We start from the raw sequence: 10,733 nt of genomic DNA, 5'->3' as shown, positions 1-10,733 counted from the left end.
ATACAAGGTGTGAATGATGAAACTACAAGAGGGAAAGATATTTTACACTGAGTAAGAGACCAGAACAGGAGAGGTTAGGATTCAATAGTCATAGCAATTCCAGAACCACAATGCTTTGTGGCATAAGAAGATTTTTGGGGGTTTAGAAGCTCTGTAAGATTTCTAAGTTCTGACATGCATTGTTAGCTCAAGTATCCCATATCAGAATTTTGACAAGACTTGCTAAATCTCATTATAAATTGAAATGGAGCAGAAGACATCCTGTGGTTATCACCAAATTAATACAAAAGGTATAGAAGGTTTTGTTTTGACTGAGTAAATGATGATGGAACTTGGAGGATCTGCCTGACCAGGGACAGGCACTTCTGGTATGATAAAAACTGTGGAGGTTTCCATGGAAGCTTGGGTAGATTTCTAAATTTGAAGGACCAATTAGAAGCAATGTTTTCTCTAAGCAAGGTAAAAGAGCTTTCTTAGGAAAAAAACTCTACAAAAACCACACAAAAGCCTCAGAAAAAGAAAGGCATCAAATACCTCCCAAAATGAGATTTTCATTATTAATGCCCATGTGTTGAGGCTATTAGAATCTCTGAGACCCCAAAAATGTTGAGTTAATGCTATCTACCCTTTTCCACTTTCCATTTCAATTTAATAGAGATCCCTCCATGACAAAGCTACAAATCAATCAACTTTGCCCCAAAAAGGAGTTGCTGTGTGACCACTTGCTTTCTATTTGCCTGTGACAAAGTGAATTTCACTCAGTTAATTCACTCTTACAGTAACACTACAGAGAGTGGTTGATGTAATTTCTGAATTTCAATTCTGAAATACCCATCATGCTTGCACTTACTGCAAAACCCCTTAGAATGCTAAAAGAAAATAACTATCAGAACTAGGAAACAGAAGGTTAACATTTTTCTACCAAAAATTTGTGCTTTTTCTAAAAGAAATCGATGAACTGTAAAGCTCTTTCAAGTCACAGCTTTATAAACAGTTACATCACAGCAAGAAAATAAACAGTTTATCATCTGTGTCATGTGGTAATACCAGCCTTCACTGGTGGAAACTCTCCTGAGAAAACATTTTCTCATTTAAGTACTATGTTTATATTCCTATGTATACAATTTTCAGACAAGTCTACAGACAGAAATATAGTAAAATTATGAGTAAACACTACCAAAATAATTTTACACAATACCCCTGATAACTTTCTGCATGAAGCAGTTTGCAGAGAACAAGTCTGCTGACTGTGGGTTTGCAGACCAATGCAATTTCTTGTGTTCTGGAAGGTTCCTCAAGAGGCTTCAAAATCTCTCCTCAGTTGGAAGTGTAATCCCAGGGACTTCAACCAACCAATATCAAAACAACAAAGAACTTGAGGTACCAACCTCTGGTACAACTTCCACACCACCTCTCTCCTCACTGAAGTCATGGATCAGGTTTTGGAAGCCCAAACCTCAGGTCAGGTCAGTGCTCTAAGGGGTCAGAACCACACCATGGCCACCTTGCAGAACATCCCAACCACAGAGGTGAAGCCAACCCTTTGGAAATAGTGAACGTTTTTAAAGAGATTTCCTTTGAGGCTGGTTTTGGCTGCAGGAAGCATTTAAAGGCTTAGTGAACCGTGTAACCAAGCCTCATCTGGAAGAAGCCCTGCAGAACAGTCACACTGTCTTCTTGTAAAATGAACAAGGTACAAACATCCATGCAAAAAGATTTATAATAACATGTTGGACTTGCTCAGCAGACACACATTTCTGCTTCCTAATGAACAAAAGAGATCCCTGCTTTTATTGCATCTTTAGTAACATGACCCCTCTCTTAGAGTTAGCTACCATTGAATCCCAAACTCTATTTCAAGGCTTTAATTTTACTTCTCTTGGCACACTGAAGACCATTTTAAATGGGGAAAAAACAGCAGACATGTGAAATAAGAGCTCTGATTTAAAGATGTCAACAACTGCTGTTCAGTCTCAAGGTCCCAAAGTATTGTGGAAAAATGTTGGAACACTTTTTCCATCTAAAAGTAGCGAAGACGTCACTTAAAAACCTCTAAAATGTATTAAACAGATCTCCTTTTCCACATTAAGAAACAATCATATGATCAAAATGAATCTAGCTTTTTATTTTCCCAATAAATTAACATCCTACTCCTAAGTTTTGTACCAATTCAGGTACCAAGAAGCTATGTTCAAATGCCTGCAAGTTTAATTTGAGCAATTTTGTTACAACTGCTGTAATGAAATTCAATGGAAATATAGTGTTTAATGTTCCCAATAACCAGGTTATGAAGTCTCATTACAGATGCAATGTTCCTTGCTAACACACACCCTGTTCTACATTAAAATTCCGTCAGGAGAGACCCATAAAGACACAGCACTGTTCTTTTATTTTCAATTTAAGAAGTGAAGAGAGAATATCAAGCAGAACTCTTCATAAAAATCTTCCATTCTACATGATGCAAGAGTTACTGGGTCACTAAATTATCTTTAAGAACACATTCTGTGCCATTGTGTGTCTCTGAAAGAACTTACAGGGTTGAGTACAGCATAGAACATTTTGACCACACCAGAAACCAATTAACAATAAATTATCATCCCTTTTATGATACTGAAATACTCCAGTTAGTAAAGCAGAAGTAAACCAATAGATTCATTACCTCTATGGTGTGAACTTTTTCACACAGTTGCTTCTCACAACTGGATAATGTTTGATCAGTCTTAAAAGGATCCCAGAATATTTGGAGTTGGAAGGGATCCATGGGGACCATTGATCCAACCCCTGGTCCTGCACAGACACCCCAACAATGCCACCCTGTGCCTGGGAGTGTGTCCAAACATTCCTGGAGCTCTGGCAGCCTTGGGGCAGTGCCCTTTCCCTGGGGAGCCTGGGCAGTGCCCAGCACCCACCTTCCTGATCCCAACCTGAACCTCCCCTGACACAGCTCCAGCCTCTCCCTTGGGAAGGGCAGAAAAAAGCCAAACTACCTCAGGGTGAATCTCTAAATGAAACATCTGTCCCAAATCCACAGCTTTACTTTGCCTCAAGGAAAATGGAAGCAAAGGAAGCCCAGAAACAGCAATGCCCTTTCTCAGTAGGAATGCCACTGTCCAAGCTGGGAACTGGCCTAGCTGAGCTCTGACCTGGGCCAGGACAGTTCTGCCCATGCATTTCCCATAGAGCCCTGCCTCATCCTGCCTAACTGCTGCTGGACAGACTCCTCCACATTTCCACAAGTACTCCCTGACATTATCAGCTTGTGAACAGTTCATAAAGTTTCCCAACACACCATCTGGTCATTGCTCTGGAGTTCCTTGGAGCAGCACACGAGATGGCTCTGCAGTCACGTCTGGTAACAGTTCCCACAGTGGGATGTCGCAGGGTAATACAGGATAATAAGGGAATAACAACAACAACAACAACAATAAAATAATACAGGATACAAAGGGGAATTTCATTTGAGCAGAGAGATAGATGGGATGAAGGCTGAGGGCAACTGCACCTCTTGCCATGGCCCAGTAGCTGAACACTGTTGAATGAGCCCACACAGCTCACACAAACCATCCCATTTCAGTCCCTCACTAAAATCAGAAGCAGAGTTTGAGCTGTATTTCCTACAGATCTGTCCTGTCATTGATGCCTCTATGTGGGAATCCAGAGGGCTATCCCCAAAATCAACTGTCCTACTGACTAAAATCAGCAATTTTCACTTAGATTTATTTGGGAGTTCTATGGATAATAAGGTTTATCTGGGGCATCGGCTTGAAAGCTCTGTATTCAGAAACTGCAATTTTTTCAGCTGGGGAAATGCTGTGCATTACAATTAATTTGAAGACGACGTTGATGTCAAGAAAAAGGAACAATGTCTCTTCCCCAGACTGCAGCTTCCTTCATAAACATTTCTTTCTTTTCTACAAAAGCATAAATTATGCAGAGCTATTCTGGCTATTAGGAGCAAGGCAGTTGGGGGAAATGCCTGATTATTTATGATAAGGCCCAACAACCTTAGGCTGGACTCAAAACATCACCTGGTGTTTGGGAGGTACAGAGGCTGTGCTCTGTACTCTCCCATAAAGGCAGCGATGTCCCTGCCCAGGGCTCCACGTCCATTCCTGTGGCTTTGCAGCCACAGTGGACACAAACATTCCCTGTAGTCTCTACAAGTGAACAAAATACTCAAGAGTTGAGAGAATCCCCCCAACAATATCCTTCCAGTCTGCTTGAGCCATCCTGGCTCCATTCAATAAATAGTCTTTTTTCCCCCAAGGATTTAGGGATTAAAGTAAATGAAAGCATTCAGAGTTGGATTATTTAAAAGGTTCATCTTAAAAACCATTTACCTTGTCATTTCTTCTCTAATAGTCTGTTATGTAAGGAACTTCCTACAGCCACTGAGTAAACAATTACTGTAGTTTGGTAGAATTTCCATTTGTTTGGTGTTTAATTCTTTGTGCAGGATGCAGATTTCCACACAGTTATTGAATGCAAACTTCTGGTTCATTACTTCTGGTTTTGGCTGTTATTTATATTAAAGTACCTTTGATAAAGTGAGTTATTCAGACCAGCTCATAACACACTGTTTCCTACAATGGACTTTGAAGCAGTTCTGTTAATTCAGTGAAAATAACTTTCATTCCAAATGTGCAGTATTATGAATATATACACAGAAATCAGTAGGTTTTTCATGCAATATTACTGAAACAAATCTATGTTTTTCTGTGAGAATTTTTCATATGATAGTAATGCATAAAAGCTGACTTATTTTTTCCACAAGACAGATATTTTTCTCAAAGGAGTAATACTGAACACAGCTGTGGAAATATTAGATCTTCAACAACACTATCAACAAAGACAAGAATCTTCTAAGTGAGTTATGTAATGGTATTTTTAAAGGATTAAAATTAGGAAAAAGGATTAAAACATACTTATTTTTTTCACAACAGTTTCTCCAAAGCCCTGAAAGTTGGCTATGTGTACCTCTCATCCTCTGGCCTCACAAATTCTGTTCCTTAAAAACTGACAGGGAACAGCCCTTGGGAACATTTTGTGGTTCTCAACCCCTTTTCACTGACAGTTCTATATAAACATCTATGGCTTCCCTCTAATGCAGGATGGCTCTGGACTTACTCAGGTTATTCCCTACAAGTCTTCCAGGGAAAACTCTCCCTTTTCCAGCTCCCTTTGGCTCTCATTACAAAGAACTCAGGAAGCAAGACTTTTCCTCTTTCAATTAGACCAATTATTTTTTGGGTTTATATGAAACATTAAAATCCACTTCACTTTCTTACACATTTCAGCTGAACTATAAATGTTTCATGAAATATTTCCTTCTGTTTTGAACCTGCCACCCACTGATTCCTTTAGAGTTGGTCTAGTTTTAGCACTGGAAACATCAAATAATTACTCTCTTTTTTGACAACATATGGGTTCAAATTAATCTGCATTGCCTGTATTCTGTATTTATTTTGAAGGCTATTTTGAGAGTCTCTGATAAAACCTTAAGTGACAGAAACAGTGATTGATTCCCATTTTATCTGAATTTAATTTCTTTCCAACCTGAGCAAAGAACATCCTCTGGTTTTATGTGAGGAGATGTACACCTTATGCATGAATTGGAAAAATCAGAAATTCTAACAACCATGAAGCAAAAGTATAGTCACAGTATGAATTAAATGCTGAGAAATGCCCATGCCATGGCAGGGGGTTGGAACTAGATGATCTTTAAGATGCTTTCAAGCCCAAACCATTCTATGAAATTGCCTGTTAAACAAAATAAAAGTTACTTTCTAAAGTCCAGGCTCCTTTGTTCTGCTGTGGTAAAACCAAATGGAAATCATCCTTTGTAGAACACAAGTGTTCAAGAAGAAAATAATACTGTCTACTTTACAAATTGCTCTACAGAAAGATCTCTTTTTCCATACCACAAGCTAATATGCAATTATGACATATGTTTTCTTTCAATTTACATAAATGTTTCCACTGAGTGGTAAAAGAAGCTTCTGTCATGCAGTGGATTTCTGTCTCTGACAAAAAGCAGTGCAAACCCACCCAGGGAACCAAGCTCCTTAACTGTCACACTCCTGTATGTGCAAACAAATACCTTTGGAAATAGTGTATTGGGACATCTGTCTGACAACCCTTCTCTACTAGTTTCAAAATGGTCTTTTGGCTTAATTAAGGAGTCTTATCTTCCTGTTTTTTCATTTTTCATTAAAAAAAATATAGTGATAGGGCTTATTTGTGATTTTCGCCTACAGCTGGAAGAGGAAAAAATGAAGGCTAAAAATCAACAAAACACTTTATGGTATAGAAATGATTAAAGCAAATTGAATTGCCTTTTAGAAAACGCCCACTGGAACATAATATAGATTACATATTACCTACAATTTAAAAGCAGCATAATTATGAGAAAGTAATACTAAAACTGTAGCAGCAGCAGCAGTCGTTAGCTAAAAGTAAATCAGACTTTTTCAGAAGGCTCCCAATTTCTTGGGAGTATTTAGAACAAGACCCAACCCTGCATGACAGATTTACTGCTTTTGTGTTGATGAGAAACAAATGAAGCCCTCCCAGAAAATTCCCACGGATGAAAACACACAGGCTGAGTTAATTAATGTGACAGGGAAATCACTTCTTCAATCACAGTATACCTTCTTTGTTATTAGTAATGATACTAATGATCAGTAATGAAAGAAATGCTTTCATTTCTGCTATTCCAAAGTGAAAAACTGTGTGCTTCAAAACTTGCAAACAAATTGAGTTTGGAGACCTTCCTAGAGACCTTGTTACTCTTTCCATGTACAAAACAATGCGCTCAAAGTGCATACAAACATTTACAGAGCTGAGTTCTTCATTAGACAAACAAGTGCAAATTACAGTTAATTACTGTCTCAGGAATGTGATATTCACTGCTTCCACTTCTAGCAGTCAAACAAAAACTGAGTCAAAGTCATCTTCTTTTGAGCCTTTGGATTTTTAATTACTATAAATTACTTTTGTTGATAAGTAAAGTTTGGAAAAACTAATTGCAAATTAAACTATATTATCTTTTCACTCTAACATGCTTTAATTTTCTTTTTTTTCTGGACTAGATGGCCACATTTCCTTTTTCTTAAAGCTAACAACTCGCTGGAACTTGATGACAGTCCCCATTTTAAGCGTTGCTTTTATGTTCTAACAATAGGAATCTACCCAAAGGCTGTCTAAAAATATGAAATCATTTACATTCCATATCATCCATCCTCTTTAGTAAAACCTAAGGGAAAATGGGGGCAATTCAGCATTTGCAGGTGATCAAGATCTGGGGTTTTTTTAAGGCATTGTTGAACTTTGGCAGAGTAAATGCTCGATACCCTCTGAGGAAATGCTGTTCTCAGTCCAGCTTGTATTCTGGAAGAGAAAATTTTCCTTTAGAACTAATTGTTGGAGTGATTCAGTAGTTTGGCACTGGCTGCAGAGTTTTTGATTTTAACTACTGTTTGATCTTCCGTGAAAGAACGTCTGCTGTTTTCAATGTCCCTAAGGCAGATAAATACCCATATTCCATAAAAATGCCATGTCACATAATCCCAACCTGTGAGCAGCATCGCAAGCACGACTGACAATTGACATGTACTGACACCCAAACTAATTGCAAGACCTTCCGTGATCAGGCAGAGCAGTTTCCTGATCCAGTTTCATGCACAGACCTTTCCACAGGACCAAGAAGAAGAGCATCAAGGTGGAAATAAGCCAGGTGGGAGCTTCTGAAATTGGCATTCCCACACTGAGGAATTCGTATTTATCTGTAGCCTGAGACAGAACAAAGTTAAGTGATGCTCCAGAGGCAACAGAAAGTGTCTGCGAGGGTGAAAAACCCTTCAGGTGATGTTTTGCCTCTCCAGTCATTCCAGGTCAGCACATTGTTGCATCCATAAAAGCCATGATGAGCCTGACAACCCCATGGATGTACAGACATGTACACGTGACTTTATGGCTCTTTTTGGACACAAGCTCTCAATAGTGCAAGTTATGACCCGCCCTGCAATATTGCTGTGTTGCTAACAAACAAACATCAGGGACTGAGGAATTTTACTGCAAAGGAAACTGTATTTTGATGTAGTTTTTAAGTCAGCTGCCAAAAACATGCTAAAAACTATTAACAAGCAAAAGTTGTTTTATCATCATGTGTGATGATAAAAAAAAGATTTTTAATATATTTATATATAGATACTGAAGAATCAAACTGAACTACAAGAAGCTGAAGGGCAGATTTTGTATACTCAGCTGGGTAAATGGTGTAGTCCAGCCTGAGAGGAGCCAGAATTTAGCTAAAACCAAAATATGTGACCACAGCGCACATGGAGCGGTCGTGAGCACGAAATGAATATGTCATGTTATTAAAATGTGATGGGCAGGCTCCAAGGCAGCTTTGTGCAGTTGATGTTAGATTCATCACATTATGTAAACCACATTTATAAACAGTGCTAGAAAATGAAAAAGTACTTAGTTTGCTTTAGAATAACAAATGTATACAGGACTGGCTTAAAACAGAGGTTGCAATGGAAGCATTAACCACATATGGCAGCGTATGTTTGCTCTCTCAGGCATATAAAGTAATACAAAATACAGTAATTTTCAAAAAGAAAGGTAGCAGTTTGTATCACTGATGAGATCATTTCAAATAGAAAACACCATCCAAATTCTTTCTCATCTGCATATTTCACCATAGTGAGACACTATTCTGAACCACATATGTGTTGGATATACTTCTATTCTTTGCTCAAAAATCAATCCCCATTACTCATAAATGTTACATAAGTATTTTAAGGCAAGACAGAATTCTAATTTTCAACCAATGTCTCATTGGTGGAAACAGAAATCGCTGAAAAGTTCTGAGCAAACAGTCTGACCTTATATAATCTATTTGTTATTTAAGCACATAATCTTTCTTTGGAAAACATACCAATATTTGCCTGCAAAGAAAAAACCCCCAGACTACTATTTTAAGTATCTCTCTTCATTAAGCCCCCGACAACATGCATTAAAAACCTGAGACATTGAAAATGTGCTGCAAATGTTTAAATGAACAGGCTCATAAAGTGGATTGAGAACCACTGGTTAAGTTTTAAGTACTGCTGTCAAGAGTAACATCTGAAGTTGAGAATTGAGTAGTCAAGAGACCTGAGAAGATGATTTCTGGGCATTTTATTCTAGATTGCAATTCTATTCACACCAAAATACTGGATCCATGTCCTGAGATATTAAACAGTTGCATTACAAGAACAGCATGTGAGCTATATTCATTTCTGCCCTACTAATACTATATACTGGACAAAGTTGATGGATAATCCACTTTAAGGTAAGACTGTTATATTTTTTTCCAGATACTACCACTTTGTCTGTCACCTTCATTATATAATTGGCTATGACAACTTTATACACAGAGGAATGTGTTCCTACCACCAGAAGCAACTAAAAAGAGAAAATAATAATAAAACCTCTGAGCATTCATCCAAAATTGAGATGTTACTAAACCTCAAAAATAGTTTGCTGCAAAACCAGGGTGAGCTGAAACTGCTGATTCAACACTCTGCTACTGAATGAAGTGAAAAAAGAAACCAGTACATTTATATCACAACCCTCAGGCCCTGCTCTCGTCTATTGAACAGCCAAGAAAATGTTGGAGGGTTTTTTAAAACAGCAATTTAAGACTAATTTCCTCAAGTAAACCCATCCAAACCAAGCTATTCAAAACACAGGGGAGTGTTTGCTTAGGAAGCTTTGGTTTCTACAAGCAGGCAAGAGAATGCAGATATATGCAATTTGAGATTTGAAAAAAGCTTAAGATCATCCTTCAGGTTTTTCTGTGGGAACGTGATTGCTTTTGAAATTGTAATTTTATTCCTTGGGAAAAGTGATAGGGAGACACTTTATCATGATCCATCTATGCTACTGAAACTGGAACACATCAAAAGCAGTGCTGCAGGTAACACAAGTCTTGTCTTGGTTGCTATCAGCACTAAAGTTTTAAGTTTTGGCACAGAATCTTTTCTTTCCTTAAGAAAGTAACAGTAGACAAAATAGCTATTATGCAACATACAGGCATTTTGCAAACAGCACATTACATGTATAACAAAAAAAAAAACCCAACTAAAATTTCCAGGCTTTTTTTTTTTCCAAAGCAAGACCAGACTTTTAACATAGAAAGCAGCTAATTAAAGAAACAGATGAAGTCAGATGTGCACAGAACTGGGTATAATGCACTGGAAATTTAAAGACACAAAGTGCTTCCCTGACTATGAAACTTGCTTTAGGTAAACTCCATTAATTAAACATTTTTGAAGTTTACATAAACAGAGGCCTATGAAAGGTAAACAAAGAATAACCCAGTTTCTAAATATTGTGATGTGCTCGTCAGTACAAACTTTGTTACAGGTCACATTCTCAAAGACTTGGTTTTAAACCCTCAACTTCAATAACAGAATACTGCAAATATTGTCTCTATTTTCATTACTAGATTTGCTTTATTTCCCACACACAGGAGACAGAAATTAGCTATATTGATAAAAATCTGATCTACAGTTTACATTCCTGAACCCTTGTCCCCGGCCAGATTGCTGCCTCCTGAAAGCAGAGCTAAAATTTATACATAGCTACACAATAAAGTCCTAATTTTCTAACTTTAGAAAGGTTTGGCAGCCTGCAGGTCACTGCAGGCTACTGGTTTACACTGCCACTGGCTGAAGTTTTAT

General features: G+C 37.9%; 1 protein-coding gene across 3 annotated transcripts in view; it reads right to left on the bottom strand.

The window, feature by feature from the left end:
- CENPP (centromere protein P) overlaps window positions 1-10,733 on the bottom strand; it is a 113,899-nt gene that overhangs the window by 35,471 nt on the left and 67,695 nt on the right. The gene's annotated exons all lie outside the window — the stretch shown is intronic.

This window comes from Molothrus ater, chromosome 11 (assembly GCF_012460135.2).
Source record: "Molothrus ater isolate BHLD 08-10-18 breed brown headed cowbird chromosome 11, BPBGC_Mater_1.1, whole genome shotgun sequence".
NCBI classification, from domain to species: Eukaryota; Metazoa; Chordata; class Aves; order Passeriformes; family Icteridae; genus Molothrus; species Molothrus ater.
This window is presented reverse-complemented; position numbering and strand designations above follow the sequence as displayed.